Raw genomic sequence first — 18077 nt, 5'->3', positions numbered from 1 at the left:
AGGGAGCATGTTATGTATGACAATCACGTCTGTTACGTCATTTAATTATACTAGGGGAGATACAATAACGTCTATAGTTTCATCCACATTTATAATTAACAAGCTACTGCATAACAGTATATGACGATCATTACTGCCCCCTCGTATCCTATTCTCGAATGGAACGGGAGAATAATCACTGCCTACATGTAGGAATCAAACTTAAGTACTTATACCTTTATGATTACTACTGACTATGCAGGAGGGACGTAGTGGCACGTTCCTGGAGTTTTCTGAGTATTTGTCTTCTCTGTCTTAAGAGTAATTATTTTTGTGATGCACCGCCTACTGTTTTAATTTACCATACTGGAGGCTGTTAGCATATTAGCACCACATTCCCTCTCTTTAGATATAATCTGTGTTTATTGACACCTCTTCCTTGGACTAAACACATTTCGTTAATGACTTACATACTGACGGAAATCGTCGCCGCAGGACAAGGTAAGCTGTCGAACAGCTTTTGTCAATTTTGTGACAGATTCTGTTTGACAACAGGTTTTCACTTTATTCCTTACTCTTAATACCATTTGGTAAGGCTACGTAGCAACGTTAATACAATATTCCTCAAACTGGTCTGTAAGGATTCCGTTTATTATTAGCCTATTTGCTTGATTGATTTCTTTCCATTTCAGTATAAATTGCTATTAAAGGCTTTTGCTTTCTTTCATCGCATTTACAACTGTTGGTGTGGAACCAAGCAGTCACAGACATAATCCCTGTACACTCTTAGCAGAGTAGTTTGAGGAATTTTTGAAGTCGAAACACTTATAGAAACAGAACCCTGCGTTCAAATTCTGATAATATTCTTCATGGAATTGTAACAGAGTTCGATAACAGACTGTCACATGATTATTTTGTGTATTGTTGACCCATGAATTTTGAACGTCCGTTTATATTTTGAAGAATAATTTGTTTGCTAAGGTAAAGAGCGAAAAGATGTTTTGTGATCCACCTTTCGCCCTTTCGCCTGTGATAGGTCATTCCGAACGTTTATATCCTACAGCCCACAACGGTAGATTAAAAAGTGCACTTTTTGATCTTTGACCGTGAAAACGTGTGCATCATACTGCATGCAAATTACAGCATGAAGTCAGTAACAATAGCACCAAATAAAAAGGCGTGTCGTTTTTGATGTGAAAAAAAGACCTCTCGAATGCATAAAATACAAGTGATTTCCAGCGCACACCAACCGCGAATATTACGTGCAGTTGGATTAACATGTTAATAACTGCTGCCTGTTTATTAAATCCAAACTGAAGCGAAGAATCGGCGTCTCTGACAAAAATACGATACAGGGCAATAAAATATTTCGTGATGCTACCTAATTCTAACTTACGGTTTTCGATATAGCACCCGTGTTCCTTCCATCCTTTCTCGTACCTAGGTGACAAGAGTTACAGATTCTGCAGCATAATCTACGTGGACAAGTATGCAATCCACGATTTGTAGGTGAACGTCTCGTCCCTATTATTACAACCGTGTTTCGATACACAGCCAAGTCTACGTGAAAAATATACGAACACGGGCACTACTTCACGGACTGGTCCTATTCGACTTTTTTCATTCTTCTAGGATTTTATGGTCAATGCCTAAACATCAGTTTCCTAAGCAATACGATGCAGTTCTCAAACAAACTCGAATTGAGTACCACTGACATACCTGCAAATTCTTTATGCTGCGAAGCATCAAATGTACAAGAAACTCGAGAAGGTGGCCATTGAAAATTCGATGATTTTGGAGTGGTGTGAAGCAGAAAAATTTCAAGCAGTTTAGCAGCGTCGGTGTTAGCTTAGCGCGTCAAGTGCATTAGTGTTGTACCCGCGAGGTCGCAGGGTCGATTCTCCTTATGACAACATTGTTTTACTTTTATTTTTATTATATATTTATTTTCAAATTGGAATGTTAATTTTCAAATATGGAATCATTTTTATGAAAATAAAACTTTTAGTTTTAATTAATAATGGCATAAAAATGTGAGTATTCGCAATTAATTAAAATTCGGAATAAAAATGCGCTCATGTACTGAGCTATCAGCGGCTCTATTACCTTACTCGAAATGTTTTCTACTTCACAGAGCTCAAAAATTTCCATTTTTTCGAAGTTTTTTGTAATTGCGTCGTACTGCTAGGAAAGATATCCGGAACGATGACCACACAATCCTGTAAGTATTGGAGGAGGAGGATCTTAGAGTTTAACGTCCCGTCGACAACGAGATCATTAGAGACGGAGCGCAAGCTCGGGTGAGGGAAGGATGGGGAAGGTAATGGGCCGTGCCCTTTCAAAGGAACCATCCCGGTATTTGCCTGAAGCGATTTAGGGAAATCACGGAAATCAGGATGGCCGGAGACGGGATTGAACCGTCGTCCTCCCGAATGCGAGTCCAGTGTGCTAACCACTGCGTCACCTCGCTCGGTCCTGTAAGTATTAAGGAAATCTAAGTGGTTTGGTCCATGAAGTCTCCTCGTGAGAGAAAAATCATAGGCCTCAGGGAAGAAAGTACTAAAAGCATCAGCGAACCCCCCCCCCCCCCCCCATATGTATACGGTATTGTCAGTACAGCCAGGAAATGTATCTCACGAATCAGTCTGGCAACTTCAGAGCATCAAATTACAGTAAAAATAATTAGAAATCTGCAATAAAAAAAAACATTTTGAACAACTCAGTGATTCACTTACGCCACAGGAAACTTAAGAAGTAACATTGGGCCATTACTTAAATCGGGTTAAACACATCGTACAATTACCTTCCAAGTGTCGCTATTGTACTCTAGACGCACGGGAAGGGTTTTCTGGACAAATGGGTCGCTGCACACGTTTTGACACGCTGCTGGAATGAATATGTCGAAAACCACATGAGGTATGCATTCCGTCCGTCAGAAGAGCGTCGCTCCGGCAGATAGTGAAGGTGTTCATATGAGGTGGACGGTAACGTGGCGACCCCGGTAAGACCCACAGTACTGAACGCCACAGTAACGCATTCCACGCACTATTACGTATACGTGCCTGACTCAAGTGCTCAAGAGCTGCCCATCACAAGAATGTATAGAAATTAAACAACTTGAGAAAGTTTTTCTTATTGTAAAAGTTTTGGTACCTGTACTTCATTGTCCGCGGTGCATTTGATAAGGATAAAAAACGGAACAAAAAACCTCAAATTAATCACGGAATATCGTCCTTCCAAATGTGTCTCTGCGAAACGCCTCAGAAATACGTAAAACACTTGGGGGAAGGAAGTGTGCGTCGTTTTATTTAAATTGCGTATCGGATATGTCAAAAAAAAAAAAAAATACATGGCAGCGTAACCTCCCCTTCAGAGGACTGGGTTTGATATTTCTTGGGGCTAGTGAAGAATGGTACGCAAGCAAAGCCTTAAACGCGTGATGGTTTCTGATTGACAGTAGCGAGCAATCTAACACGACGGCGAAAGCTCTGCACAACAAAAATCAACAAGAACTGACTTGACTTTTATGTTATTTGCAAACACGGTGTGATATGATCAGCTATTAGTATCTGAAGTCGGTTACGTTTTAAAACCTTACTAAGTTTTTAACCTTATAACGAATTTTAGTACTACAATTCTTTCATCCCAATCCTACAGTGAACTACTACTACCACTTACTCAACAACGAGTATAAATAGTTACTGCTGCGTCAAGTGTGTCACTTTGCTCACATAAGAAGTTCAATATCTACCACTGTTTGGAGCAAGTAGAGATACGATCTCTGCACTGGTACTGGTGTTTACAGACTGCATTCTTGTACCTGCTAAGGGCATTCATTACATAATTAACAACAGTATTGTCAAATCACAGAATAACTGCGTAATATTTTGCATTGTCATTAAAATGGGAGACATTCATTTAACTCTTCTGCTATCTATATAGAGCTTTCAGTTATGTGTGTGAATATCAAATTTTCGTTCGCCGAGAAACAATGTAACAGTCATATTTTGAGCATAAGCTCCGCAGAAATGAGCGCTACAGACTTAGGCATCCACCGCTACCGGAATTTAATTACATTTTTTACGCACTGCGAGTTTTACTGCCAAAAAAATGAACCGCTATGCGGAAATGAACGCCGCTGCAGTGTATTAAAATCTGACTTTCAGCATAATCTCGGTTTAAAGTAGAAGGTAGTGACATTCTGTTAAGATAAGTCATTTTCACAATAACTATGATAATTTTAGGAACATTGATACAAGGGATTTCTTAAAATGGATCATTTTATCATTTAATTATATGGGTTTCAAGCAAAACTTTGTTTATGTTACATTGTGGTGAAATTCGAACTGGCTGGCCGTTTAGTTTTAGTCTAGTCAATACTGTCACGACCTTTGTCCCTGTGCAAGGCAGCAAACAGTGTTTTCAGGACGTGTGTTTCAGTATTACATTAATCCACGTACAAACTTCACGAGACGAAGGGAGCTGTCTTATTATTCGTAACGCTGACATCGCTTAGTAGAACTTTCAGCCAAAATGTAGGAACTGGAGGAAAAATACCGTTTACTTCATTGCTACATCGTCGTTGTGAGAGGAATATTAAGCATAGTAACTAATAGTTTGTAAGACGTGCAGTAATGATGCAAAAGTATAAAGGCTGTCTTAGAGGAAAGAAGATCTGGTGTTTTGAGCTGCATAGTGTGAGATTTTTTCTTGTATATAAATTTTGCTCAAATAGAGACACAATTAACATTCGATGAACTCAAATGGGAACTCTAAAACATACTCAGCAACAGAAGAAGAAAAATCCAAATCGTTAAGGTGAATTCGTAACTACACTTGAGAAATACATTACCTTTAATTTCATACATTACAATTCAAGAATTTCAATAGACTGTAGATATAAATGCATCCCCCGTCACTGAATGGGTAACTATAGCCAATCTAAGTTTTTTATTTCCCCAACAGCTTCAGCCAAAGGCCCTGACTTAACTCCGTCACTCGCGCGAAAATTCGTGACATCGTCACTCGCGCGGATGACTGGTGTCAACCAAAAAGCAAGCGGTCTATTTGTACACTCTGAACAGTCTTTATGACTGGTTATGATTTTTTTATTAAATATAAATATAATACATTTAATATTTGTACACAGTATAATATATTCTAACGTTTGAAACAGTTTTACCATTTGAAGAACAATATCTTCAGCTGAATCACTAGCATTACGTGGTCCCTCTTGTTGCTTACCGACGTACGTTTCTAAATTCAAAGTGTAAGCTGTTTTTACATCAACCAAAGCGGACAATTTTAACCCATACTTTGCTGGTTTGATAGGAATATATTGCCTGAACTGGCAGTTTCCTCTAAATGCGAAAAGCTGTTCGTCGACAGTAAGATATTCCCTATGTGAAAAATATTTTTGGCAATTGTTCTTGAATAGTTTACGTACCCCTCTGATAGCAGCCAACTTGTCAATCTCTCTGCGAACACCTCTATCACGGATATTATCAAACCTCAGACATCTCAACAGAAACCTGAATCGGTTTTCACTTATGCATAAATAACTTGATTCAAGTCCGCTTCCCTTTGAGTTATCCCACAATTTCGATATACTCTTCCCAGAACATCTCAAAGATCCACATAGATATAAGAAACCAATGAAAGCTCTGATCTCTATAGCATCCCTTTCTTTAGCGTCCCTTTCCTTAGAGAAGTGACCACGAACTTAATTGACGTATATATTAGTGCATGTTGCGATAATGTTTATTATGTTTTCATCCAAGAACAAATTTAGAATTTCTATTTCTGTCTGTTTTATACGAGCTTGATTTTTTGGTTCAGGCAAATGCGTAATAAAATTACAAGATCTGTTTCTAACACTGGTAGCACATTAATTTTTCCTCCGTTAGTTATTCCATCTTTCCCTAAAAATGCATCCTCTTCAGTTACCTCTTCCGGTGACTCATATTCATTATTTTCTAACACTTCTTGTTCTATTCCTGAATCGTGACCGCTTTCATAAACAGAATCCTCAGTCTCTGAGTCAGCGCTATCACTGTGTGGATCTTCATCACTCAGCTCATTAAACCATTCCATCCATGCATTAGGATCTCTACTAAACTCTGCCCGAGGTTTTTGCCTTTGACATTTCTTCCACAATTTAAAATTAAATAGAATACTAGGTGACATGGAAGGAAACAGCCATCAGTTTCAATATGTCTAAATTTACGCACATGAAAGATCGACTGAATCTAGGAAAGTAATGAAGTAATACAGACTTACTTTTTTTCAGATTGTAGCAGCAGAACTCGCGCGGATGACAAGTGTCCTCCAGACTATAATAATCTTTCATAGACTATGTATCTTTCGTCACTGAACGACAACGATGATTGGAGCTAACAGCCGGAGAGTTAACAGAAAGGTACTGAAAATGGCGCGAACTCAATCCATTCCTGTCACACAAAATTGACGGGAAAGTCGTGTGGATGACGAGTGTCATCTGCGCGAACAACGGAGGGTTAATATTATTTATGAGGTCTCAGTATTTTACATGAACAGCGGCCAAACAAAAAGTCATATTGAGTTTCCAAAGTTAAAAAACGCCACTGCATTTCCTTTTTCCTTCTCTTATGGTTATTATTACTATTGTCGGTACTACTTTTCTGTACCCTTGCCGGCCGCGGTGGTCTCGCGGTTCTAGGCGCGCAGTCCGGAACCGTGCGACTGCTACGGTCGCAGGTTCGAATCCTGCCTCGGGCATGGATGTATGTGATGTTCTTAGGTTAGTTAGGTTTAAGTAGTTCTAAGTTCTAGGGGACTAATGACCACAGCAGTTGAGTCCCATAATGCTCAGAGCCATTTGAACCATTTTTTTTCTGTACCCGTACCTGTATTTTCGCGAAACCCAAGTGGGAATCACAATAAATATTAAATGAAAACTTAAGTCCACAGTTTCTATATCCTTTCTTCCATTACCATCTGTTGATCTTAATGCCACAGTAGATATAAGCAACTTTTTGTATCAGGACAATTCACCCGAGGACAGTGTCTATCTGCAAATCCCATCGTGACTCCACAAAACCGAATTGAGCTTCAGATAAATTAGAAAGTGATGTTTGTTTTTGATGTTATTTACGATACTACATTTGATGCCATTTCTGCCTCTACGAGTCAAGAGATGAGCTCACTGTTCACCTTACAGAAATCAACCATTGCTCCTTCGGAAGATGTAGTTCCAGAAACATTTCAAATATTAAGAAGAAAATGAATCTAGGATTTCCATTAACTACTAAGCAATAGTTTGGCTTAACTGCTATACTAGCCACGACTGTCTGAGCCCACAAGCCTCTTATGTTAATTCCCATTTTCGAATTAGTCTTTAATTATTTGAATAATGAGGTTGGTTTCATCGGAGGCTATTTCATAACAGAAGTAGCTGTCGACAGATTTCTGAGCATTTAAGTCATCTGACGGACAGATTTTTGTTGCTGGCATCACATCTGCGCTACACAGCGATGTGATCCGAACTGCGCACGATTTTCTGTGCTAAAACAAAGTGAGTAGCCGAACTATGTTTCCTACTTATACAGGTATAGATACTTGACTTTGGTGCTACGCATAGATTTTTAAGTACATATTATAATTAATCGATCGTGTACATATTTTGGAAAAGCTTTTACCCTGAATACTGATAACTTCACTTTTTAAGAAGAAGTCAAAAGGAACATAAAGGTGTCTTCTGAAAATGAGAAACTGTTTTCATTTTCAATTGACACTTGGTCATATAATATTTCTACACGATCTCAAGATGCGTCTTCTGTTTCTTTTACGGCCTAAGACATCCGCGCCATTCTAATGTAGCTATTCAGTCTAGTACGAATGAAAAAAAGAGCAGAACATGTCCCTCGTTAGCGATCTCTTTAGAAAGACTATGGAAAAAGCGTACGATATTTGAAACTCTGTTCGGCACGCATCGCTCAGTGTGGACAGGCGCATAGAAAACTGCATGCTCACCTAGCAAGCTACGCCGAGCCAATTTAAAAGGAGCAGCGGTATAAACTTTGTTAGTGGAGAAGTAATACTGTCAACGTAGCTGACGGGACAGCTGAATGAAATGTGAACCTTTCTTACAGCTGTGTTATTCATATTTAATATTGCAGCGTGATCAGTTCTGTGACTGAAGGGAAATTATATTTTCTTTTGCTATTTATTCCATTCTACTACTCCAAATGTACTTTTCGGCTCATCAGTGTTCTATGAAGTAACTCAGGAAATAGTACTTTATGATATGTGACAGTATAACGAAGTACAAAACAAAATGGCCCCTGACAGCTTTGGGGGATCTATAGATATAGTAGAGAATCAAGAAGACAGCGCGAGAAAAATCACTCGATAAATGTCAAAAATGTGTCAGCAATAAAAAAATGGTAACACACGAAAGTATGTTCGCAGTACTAAGACAACTTCACGACGTCAATAGTTGTCTCGTAATACAAGTTATCGAAACCTGTTGATGTCGAAGGCGGTTGACACTAGTAACAAGCTTTCGAGTTGCACTTGTAATCTCATGGGAATTTCCCACTGACGAGATGCAGTGAAACGTTGAAGTACTTTTTTCTTAACTACTTCTACATACTGAAATCCTCACAGATGTTCCCAGAAAACGTTGAAGATCACTTTTAATGATCACTGCAACAAAAATAATCACACACGCAAAAGTGTGCCTAATTGAAGGAATGAAATGGGTTTTCGGATTTTCATCGCGCGGAAGATACGGTCAGTAAAGGCAGAACATAATTCGAGCTTGACACTGAAGAAAACATAATACCATTGTGTCCTTTTCTATGGAACTGTCCCGCCTTACTCCTTCAGTGAATTATGGGAGACAACACGGAAGCTTGTTCTGGATGCTTCATTAAACAATGCCCCACGTTCTTTACAGCCGTTAATACATGCTTCAAACTCTGATGTTTCTTCTGCACGTGTGCAAGTTTCGAACAATACCGACAGATGGCAGAGCCGCAGTGAACCATCAAAACTGTGTCTGTGCAAGACACTCGTTGCTCACAAGCAACGTGCTGTAGTTAAATTCTTGGTAGGGGAAAAAGAAACTTCGGTAAACATCCACAAACGTTTGCATGCATGCATGCAGTGGTGATGTAGTTTACAGGAATGCTCAGCGAGGATTAAAGAGCGTTAAATCGTCAGGACATGCAGGAACTGTGTTCCACGATCGGCCACGTTCGGCACGTCCTGATACAGCCACTGATCCAGACACTGCGAATCGCGCAGGTGCCATTATTCGCGCACACCGGTGTAACACAATCCGACGATTGGTTCTACATCTATCGGTGAGCATTGGAAGAGTGTGTACAATGATTGAGACTCTTGGATATTCAAAGGTGTGCTGAAGATGGGCTCATCGAATGCTCACAACAGACCACAGGGTTCAAAGAAACTGTTGGAATAGTCTGAGGCCTTTCTGCCATGGATCGTTCGTTGTCGTCGTGATCTTCAGTCTGAAGACTGATCTGATGCAGCTCTCCATGTTCCATGCTACTCTTTACTGTGCAAGCCTCTTTATCTCAGAGGAACGACAGCAACCCATATCCTTCTGAATCTTGCTTACTCTTGGTCTCCCTCTACGATTTTAACACCCGACACTTTCCTCCAGTACTAAGTACTAAATTGGTGACAGGAGGAGCAGTGCATCGTTCTTCTTAACACAGGCACTGCAGTATCGTATTTATCAGCCGACACCAGACAGCTACTTTCATTCTAATGTCTTCCCCAGTACGGAAATTACATAATGCGGGTACGAGTACAGGTTGTGACGCAGGATCGACGAAATATGGAAGTTTGTGTCTGGTCGTGAGTTGTGGACGGATAGAATAGCGGTTAAGGTGACCGCTCGCGTGAAGCGGAAAAGTCAGGTTCGATTCCCGGCGTGGAAAAAATTTTCATTGTCGTCATTCCCTTATGTAGTTCATAGTTATCCGAATTAGGAACTGCGAGTACATTTAATGCATTAATTCAGAGGCATATGTGAAAACCCTGAACAAACCCAAGCGAAGTTTCCAACGTGACCCCTTTGAAAGGAATCCAATAGAAATCTTGCTCCTACACAATTCACACCCTCACACGCGTCTCAGAACTCGGAAACACACCGTCTTGTTGGGTTGGACATCACTGCCTCATCCACCTAGGTGCTCTCGGACTTTCATCCGTTTCGGCCACTTAAGAATTCTCTACGGGAGACACATTTTGAAGATAATGAGAGCGTAATTCATGCAGTGAAGATATGGCTACGTGCACAGAATACGAACTTTTACAAATATGAAATACGTGTTCTTACACAACGCTGGCGTAAGGCGTTACAACGTGATGAAGACTTTTTAGAAAAACAGTACACGTATAAGAAATGTGATTGATATTGTCACCAAACTCTAACTCATGGGGAAAAAAAAAGATAAGCAAATGAATGATTTAATTCCCATGTTGTTTTAGTTCCATCGTTCTAATACAAAAGCAGACTGTCTCCTTAAAGGAGAGTCAAGCAACAAATCAAAGAAGAGAAGGAAAAGTGTACCGTCCACTGCTTCTCTCACAATGTTAAACGACTTGCAAATGGAAAAAAAAAGTTTCAGAAAATTCTTTCATTCTGAAACGAAGCCATATAATTTATCAATAACAAAATGTGATTCCGTGACGCAAACTTTGCTACATTATTTTTTGTGTATTTACTGATGATATTCTGTTACTTCTCCTTGAAAGACACCAAACAGCAGGGGAGAAATATTTTTTAATGATGCTTTTCTATTTTTCACAGCCACTACTGAATAGTAAGAGTCAACCGGTGTTTTCAGACCGCAGTATCGTATTTAGCTCTTCAGTGTGAGAAATTACAACTTGATGACGGCGTTAAATAACTGTTTCTGCAACGTTTAATCACTGATAAAGTGAACATGCACCAAATCATGTTTTATGATAGTCTCAAATTCGCAACGCAGGAAGATGTTACTAACATGCCGAAAGAAATTGTATCAACATTTGCAACAAATTTCCAAATACAAGCGGCTTATTACTATATAGGGTGGACGATAATAAAACCGACAAACTGCAGGGACGGATTCCTAGCTGGAAATAGAGTATAAAAGGTCCTGTGAACGTGTGTCCGGAAGTGAATCGTCACCACGGTAGATTGCTGTGACGAATGACAATTCCTCTTAACACGAGCCACGTGTTCGTTTTGTGTTGGAGGCTGTGTGATTGACGCAGCGTTCTGTAAGCAGCAGAATGGTCCGGTATTTATGTCGGGGAAAAGCCAAGATCATGAGTGTCTAAGGCCAAGCGGAGTGAAACGGTCGAGAGGCTGCACGGCTATACCAAAACAAGTACCCTCACAGACGCAAACCACATCACACAACATTTTAAGTCCTTTTGGGGCGTTTGTGTAATCATGGATCCTTCCAAACAGCCGAACGTGCAAGGCGGCAGCAGATTGTGCATACACCAGCTTTGGAGAACAGAGTTCTACTGGATATTTCAACGAACCCTAGCACAAGCTCTAGGCAAGTGGCCCGCCAACACTGTGAAAGACAAAATACGCTTATGGGTATCCTGTATGACAAGTGCTACTATCCCTATCACGTGCAGTCTCATGGAGCACATCTGTTCTGAAGTGGATGCGATGCAGTTCTGTACTGTGATCTGGGACGACTTGTCGTTGCACGCACATCGTCCATTTTCGGATACGTGTTCATAGAGCCTTGTTTCCTCCATTTCCAGTTAGAGACCAATCCCGCAGTTTGTCGGCTTTCTTAATGCCCACCTTGTATAATCGTAACTAAAAAACATAAAATGTTCGAAACTAACAGCTCAATTTGTTTACTCGACGGATGGTAACTAAGTGAAAAAAGGAATACAATGCCTCATTATTACGAGAGAGGTAGTGGCTGCATGAATACTTGAATGCTACTGAAAGTAAACATCACCTAGACACTGTACATTACTATATTAATTTTCAAAATATAGGCCAGTTACACAGTTACTTTATATTATTTATATGGTGCTGAGCACTCTGTGTAAGTGAGTACCAGCGGGGGAAGTTGGGAGGGGGAGGGGAGTTTATTGGTGTGTGTGTGTGTGTGTGTATATGTAAAGTAGCTTAGTAAGTGGATAAGTGACTTCTTTTTTTGTTCTGTTTCGGCAGCCAATCCTACATTGTTCCTGCGGAACTGGTGTCTGCTGTGGGAGGCATTTATATTGTACGCTACAGTAAGCTAAAAATTACACTTCACAGATTTTGAGACACCACCAGATTTCACTTCGACCTACGCGAACGCTTGACGGACTACGGGCAAAACACTGCTAAGGAATTCGCACATGGGCATAAATATTACGACCAAAGCTAACAACGTAACAGTATTTCTCTTACAACTCTGAGTTGTTTTCATATGTTAACACCATCCGTCGGAAGACACGACTTTCTTCTGGGTACGGTACCAAGCTTAGCCAGTCTCTCATTGACAGGATCTACGTATTACATCCTTCGTAGGTCTTTTTTATGCAAGCTGGGCTATTTAATGTCTTGCTTTCTCCAAGTCGATGCAGGTCTGAATGTGTACGTGGATGAACCTTTAAGAGCTTCGGATTCTCGTTTATTTTGTACTTATTTCGTTGTTTAGGTTTACCACAGAGTCTCATGATGATGAACGTGTTGAAATGTGTAAAGGAAGAGACATGAACTGACTGCGGCGTGATCAAAACTTTACTTGAATTACTTAAGAAATGAAAAAGATGAAAACTAAAAGTAAAATCTTTTTAGTTTTTAGGCCCCGTCATAGTTTTCTGCGCTTCGACGTTTCGGCTCCTCTGCTGGGAGGTTGTTCAGGATCTTGTTCTGTGCACTGGACACCGTCACGTTGTCTTATAGAAGGGAGTTTTCCCGCACCTATGCTGAAGAAGATACACTATGTGATCAAAAGTATCTGGACACTCCCAAACACATATGTTTTTCATATGAAGTGCATTTTGCTGCCACCTACTGCCAGATACTCCATATCAGCGACCTCAGTAATTATTATACATCGTGAGAGAGCAGAATGGAGCGCTCCGCGGAACTCACGGACTTCAAGTGATTGAATGTCACAGCTGTCATACGTCTCTACGCGAGATTTCCACACTCGAAAACATCCCTAGGTCCACTGTTTCCGATGTGACAGTGAAGTGGAAATGTGAAGGGACACGTACAGCACAAAAGCGTACAGGCCGACCTCGTCTGTTGACTGACAGAGACTGACGACAGTTGAAGAGGGTCGTTATGTATAATAAGCAAACATCTATCCAGACCATCACACAGGAATTCCAGACTGCATCAGGATCCACTCTAAGTACTATGACAGTCAGGCAAGACGTCAGAAAACTTGAATTTCATTGTCGAGCGGATGCTCATAAGCCACACATAACGCCGGTAAATGCCAAAAAACGCCTCACTTGGCGTAAGGAGCGTAAACATTGAACGATTGAACAGTGGAAAAATTTTGTGTGGAGTGACGAATCACGGTACACAATGTGGCGATTCGATTGTAGAGTGTGGGTATGGCGAATGGCCGGTGAACGCCACCTGACAGCGTGTGTAGTGACAACAGTAAAACTCGGAGGCGATGGTGTTATGGTGTGGTCTGTTTTTCATGGAAGGGCTTGCACCCCTTGTCGTTTTGCGTGACACTATCACAGCACAGGCCTACATTGATGTTTTAAGCACCTTCTTACTTCCCAATGTGGAAGAGCAATTCGGGGATGGCGATTGCATCTTTCTAAACGATCGACCATCTGTTCAGAATGCACAGTCCGCGGCCAAGCTGTTACACCACAGTAACATCCATCTAATGGACTGGCATGCACAGAGTCCTGATCTGAATCCCGTAGAACACGTCTGGGATGCTTTGGAACGCCGACTTCGTGCCAGGCCTCACCGACCAACATCAATACCTCTCCTCAGTGCATTACTCCATGAAGAATGGGCTGCCATTTGCCAAGAAACCTTCCAGCACCCGATTGAACGTATGCCTGCGACAGTGGAAGTTGTCATCAAGGCTAAGGGTGGGCCAACAGCATACAGAATACCAGCATTATCGATGGAGAGCGCCATGAACTTGGAAGTCATTTTCAGCCATGTGTCCGGATACTTTTGATCACATAGTGCATATTGGTTGCCATTCTTCCTGCTGCTATTGGTGGTCCATTATCAACGGATAGAAGCGAACAAGATAGCGCAAGAGAGCAACAGAAAGAATTTTAACTAATACATTCTTCTTCAACTTTAGAGCGGCACAAGTCCCTTCCTATCCAATGAAGATGGCCCTTCAATGACACCCACCGGAATTTCATCCAGTGACACCACTACTCCAGCATAAGCGCGGGAAAACTCCCTCTTAAGAGAGACAGTGTTTAGTCAACTATGGACACCGCAAGATTCTGAAGACGATTCTAGCAGATGGATCGAAATGTCGATCGTACAGAAGAAATACGATGCGGCCTCACGACGCAGAAGATTTTACCTTCAGTGACAACCGCCACGAAAGCCTGCACTTTTACATTAGACATAATTTTCCAGTATACGTCAAATAAATTCCACACAACGATACTGACATGATATTTAGATTATTTATTGGAAATATGCGAAAGTCTTTTCTGGAAACACGCGCACTGTTTTATAAGCACTATTTTAGGCATTATGTGGCAACGTTCTTCGAATTATAAATCTGATACAGCCATTTTACAACAGTTGTGGTTAGTGATGTATGTGTAATACACATGATCATTAGTTAAAGCTAAGATAAACAGACGACGAAAAACATTTCCGCATACATAAATATAATGTTAGGCCAAGTGGTTCTCAGACTTTTACATAATGTTTCATTTTACGACATAGGCCACACAAATTGAAAGAAAATTACGCTTAGTGGACTAGGCACTATGTTACTGTCGGAATTCTTCTAGTATCACTGTTGTTTACTTAGGTTTTAAGCCAAAGAGCAAGTAGACGAAGTTACAGAGAAATTCTCTCTTGGGTAGCTCACTTTGGTCACTAAGAGGATACTGTGGCGATCTGATTTTGTGTGTGTATATTTTCCATGTCCTGTACGATAATAATGAGGCTGGCTTTTTCAAGATAATGCAATATTCGCACATAATCTTAATGTTTTTGACAGTATATCAATTGAGAGCTGGTTGCGATGCAGATGTATGTCCATGTGTTTTTTAAATGGAACCTCAAAGCTTCTAGCTTTTTTAGCCTTTACAGTGCAGCAGGAAATTTTGTCTCTGAGGTTGAATACGCCTGATTTCTCCACCTTTCAATAACAGACATAAGGATTTTCGACGTTAGTAGCAGAGAAGATTTCGCCGACTTTACAGAAAGTTCGTTGCGATGTTGAAAGTGTTCGTTAAGCCTGTTAAAAATGAAAAGGAATAATTTTTCCAATATCGCTACTCTCTGTACGGCACCACTGCCCTAAGAAACTTTCAGCACACCAAAAAATAATCAACACTGCCTGGCCAGCACTATGGAAACGACTTGTGGAAAATATAATGAACAATGGCTGGCTGCGAAATACTGTTAACCTAGAATACCCGTAGTTCGTCGTTAATTGATTTTCAAATGAACTAATTACCTTTTCTTTTCGGCCAGGCCTGGAGCATGGAATACGTCACATTTTATTTTATAACGAATAATTCTAGCCGCTAAACTGCGAATAGTCTAATAAGTGATGTTTGCTATTTACTACAAGCTTGTCTGGAAAATATCGCCATTCTCATGTAAACATCTAGTAGGAATAGATGCCCATGTTGCACTAGTGAACAAGTTGTCGATTGTTATAATCACATATTAATTTTTGGAGAATATTTTCGTAAAATACTTTTGACAGCTGCATGATTATAACAAACAGTTGACAGTTTACTCACTGATGCAATATGGGCATCTGTTTCAACTAGATCTTTGTGTGAGAGATACGGTATAGCCGAAACAAGCTCGTAGTACAAAAGAAACAGTACTAATTAATCTATCAGCAGCTTACCTGGGATTACGCATTATAACATAGAACTGATAATCATGACTTGCCGGCCGTGGTGGTCGAGCGGTTCTAGGCGCTTCAATCCAGAACCGCGCGTCTGTTACGATCGCAGGTTCGAATCCTGCTTCGGGCATGTATGTATGTGATGCCCTTAGATTATTTAGGTGTAAGTAGTTCTAAGTTAGGGGACTGGTGACCTCAGATGTTAAGTCCCATAGTGCTCAGAGCCATTTGGATCATGACTTGCTACTTATGCAGTACTGCAAGGATTAATGTGCAGACATCTGCGTGCTCGCTGACTGTCCCTTGTAGCATGATACTTTGTCAAAGACGTTGCTTATCTACAACTGGTGTTAAGAAAGGAGGGAAACAAAATAACGGAATCAGAGGGGTTACGATGTTCCCAGAATCAACTAAAACATAACAATAATTCTAGCACAAAACTAGTATTTACCACTGTGAAAACGTGGCGTAGCTGGCTGCAAAGCCAAAATACGAATCTATCTGGTTTCTCATTCAGACAGGCGGTCAACACAAGAGCCAAAATTGACACGCTATGACCTCTGCAGTTGATCATTTCCATTAAAAACTGCAACTACATTCAATTCAAATGCAGTCCACGTTCTTATGCCGCCAGCGTTCTCGGCAGCCTTAGCTATTTAAAACGCCGGCAGGAATACATACGAGACAACGCTTGTTTAACCAATCATGCGTGGGAACGATGACCTTAGACAGAGCCCCTCGCTGGTAGTGGCTTCCGGCCTGACAGGAAGCAAGTGGTGGCCTTGTGTGTGTGTGTGTGTGTGTGTGTGTGTGTGTGGTACGTGGCCTGCCTACCTCGCAGGTGTTGTGTGACGAGAGCTACAGGAGAAGAGTGGGTGGGGGCTGCACTACCCGTGAATTCACTCACCTGGAATACCAGCCAAGTGATTCACCTGGAGGTGGAAGCAACGCACACTGTCATCTCCGATGACGAACCTCGTCGCGGCCACACTTTTACTAGGCATTACAGCGAACACAGGAAGCTGGATTAACTTTGCATCCATTGTGTCTGGTCTACCCAAGCTACGGGTATGAGCATTAACGAATGATGACTTTTTCATATTATTTGGGATTTAAGAATCTAACGTAAACTGCAAACAGATTTACTTTATTCATTACCAGTACTGATGATGATGATGATGATGATTACTAGTACTTGTTGCTGTTGGTAGTGCGTTTGGAGACGCACAAATAACGAAAACACTGAAATTATTCTACGCTTGTAGCATCCGTCAGCATCTAGGTCATCGTAAAACAAACATTAGAAAGGCAGCAAAATAGCAACTGATTTATGCATATTTAAGCAAAAAGGGCTATTGTATGTGACAATAACAGAACATGGCTCCTCTGGTGCGTCTCTAGTGGGCAGTAAGGTAGACAACTATGATGTTATGAAGTGAGTTAGGAAACGTAATTTTTATGAGCAGCACTTTTTTTTGCTATCTTCTATCATAAAAAGTAACAGCCTTTAAAAATAAAGTTCTGTGGTCATGCTGATAAAGCATGTCTTCGTATCCAATATCTTAAAAGCTACTGCACAAATGGCAGAGCTTAATTTTTTTTAATTAAACGGTGGCTGTAGGGCAGACATGACAAAGCCACGTCGAAAGCGAATAATGTGGTATTTCCGATGGAACATTACAAAAAGTGCCACTTGGAAAGACCAGTAAGCTGAGACGCACGCTCAACAGGTAACAAACACGTTACGGATAAAAGGTAGGAGTTTTATCCAGAAGACTGAAATGATGCGCGAGCCATTACAAATGCTTATCGATTTACAACATAGAAAAACAAAAGGCGATTTTTTTGTGCGGGAGTGGTTGGCAATAGTTAGCACTCTTACTAAACTTTCGATAATGATCGAAAATTCCTTTAAATTTGTGTGGAGAACTTTGACACTGAAGTAAAAGAAGATATAGTATAAGGAAATCCACACTGCAACACTTATGTTAAACGTTAAAACAGCTGCCATAGACACAC

General features: G+C 40.7%; 1 protein-coding gene across 4 annotated transcripts in view; it reads right to left on the bottom strand.

The window, feature by feature from the left end:
- The window catches only part of LOC126356311 (cyclin-dependent kinase 14), a 1047636-nt gene that overhangs the window by 821046 nt on the left and 208513 nt on the right, over nucleotides 1-18077 (bottom strand). The window lies entirely within an intron of this gene.

Source organism: Schistocerca gregaria, chromosome 3 (assembly GCF_023897955.1).
Source record: "Schistocerca gregaria isolate iqSchGreg1 chromosome 3, iqSchGreg1.2, whole genome shotgun sequence".
Classification (NCBI taxonomy): Eukaryota; Metazoa; Arthropoda; class Insecta; order Orthoptera; family Acrididae; genus Schistocerca; species Schistocerca gregaria.
The sequence above is the reverse complement of the archived record's forward strand: the minus strand, read 5'-3'. Positions and strand labels throughout refer to the sequence as shown.